This window comes from Rhinopithecus bieti, unplaced genomic scaffold (genome assembly GCF_001698545.2).
Source record: "Rhinopithecus bieti isolate Rb0 unplaced genomic scaffold, ASM169854v2 scaffold_45282, whole genome shotgun sequence".
Classification (NCBI taxonomy): Eukaryota; Metazoa; Chordata; class Mammalia; order Primates; family Cercopithecidae; genus Rhinopithecus; species Rhinopithecus bieti.
The window spans coordinates 1-1,208 of record NW_016893788.1 but is presented as its reverse complement, the minus strand read 5'-3'; the positions used below and the strand labels follow the sequence as shown (position 1 = coordinate 1,208).

Sequence of the window (1,208 nt, the reverse complement as noted above, 5' to 3'; positions counted from 1 at the left end):
AGTGAGTCATCAGCTGTTGCCTGGGGTCCCCTGAGCCTCCCCCCTCAGTACCCCAGCTCCTTCCCGGGGACCCCTGCTCTTTTCTCATCTAGCCTCAGAAGAACGAGCGCCTGGCACAGCCGGGCGCCTCCAGCGTTCGTTCCGCTTGGTTTGTGGGGTGCCGTTGAACATGTGATTAGATGTTTGTGGGTCTCTGGGAACGTGGGATCTGAGCTCTCGACCTTCACAGATGGTATTGTTTGGGCCATTGGGGAGCCCGGAATCGGTTGCCAGCCCGGGCGGCAGCGGCACTGATAGCTGCCCACGTTGTTGAGGCAGTGGGTGGAGCTGTGGCATGGGTTTTGTCCGGAGGTGCATTCATTCACATCTGAGGACAAAGCCAGAGGGTCAAACCCTGTCCCTGACCAGCTCAGGCCTGCCCTCCACTCACTGCACCCACTTCCCTGTCTTTTCATTGCCCCGGACTGAAGACCACTATTGCACGTGTCACCACCTGGTGACCTTCAGTTTCACCTTCAAAGCATCTTATGATGGTCTTCCTACCAGAAGGGCACAGCAGGGACCATGGTCCTCAGTTTATAGGAGGTGAAAGCAAAAGGGAAACTGAGTCATGGGAGCTGGACTTCCATGACTAAAACTAAAACCTCTCATCAGCTCCCTCCCTGGTCATAGTGGAGGTTCCCCTTCTCAGAACTGGAAGTGACACATTCTTCCACTCACACGTGATAGACGAGGAAGGGGTGAGGTCTGGGGCCCACAAGGGCACTCCGAGCCCCAGAGGCCCTGCCGCCTCCCTGCCGTGTGGTGGGAACTTCCTGGGAGGTGAATCCTTAGGCAGGGGCTTAGCAGGTCCTTGACCTTGTGGGAACCTGCGGATCTTCTCCCTCCTCCTCGGCTGCTTTGCAGGACCTGCCTCGGCTCCATCCCCAGCTCCCATCCAGCCTCACAGCGTCTTCCCGGGGCCTCTACCTGTGCAGAGCTTCGGGTCCTCAGGTTTGAACTTGAAGCCAGGCAGACACTGGCAGGTGTAGCTGCCGAGGGTGTTGACGCAGGTGCCATAGCTTTTACAGAGCCTTGGGTTCTGCTGACATTCGTCCACGTCTGCAAGAGGAAGGAGAGGGTGAAGGATGCCCGTAGCTGTGAGTAGCTTTCAGGGCTGAGGGTCCGCCATGTTTCCTGGCACGGAAGCATCTGGAAGGCACCACTGT

At 57.9% G+C, this 1,208-nt stretch overlaps 1 pseudogene; it reads right to left on the bottom strand.

The window, feature by feature from the left end:
- Positions 1-32: 32 nt before the first annotated feature.
- On the bottom strand, positions 33-1,147 carry LOC108525950 (adhesion G protein-coupled receptor E2-like; annotated as a pseudogene).
- Positions 1,148-1,208: the final 61 nt, after the last annotated feature.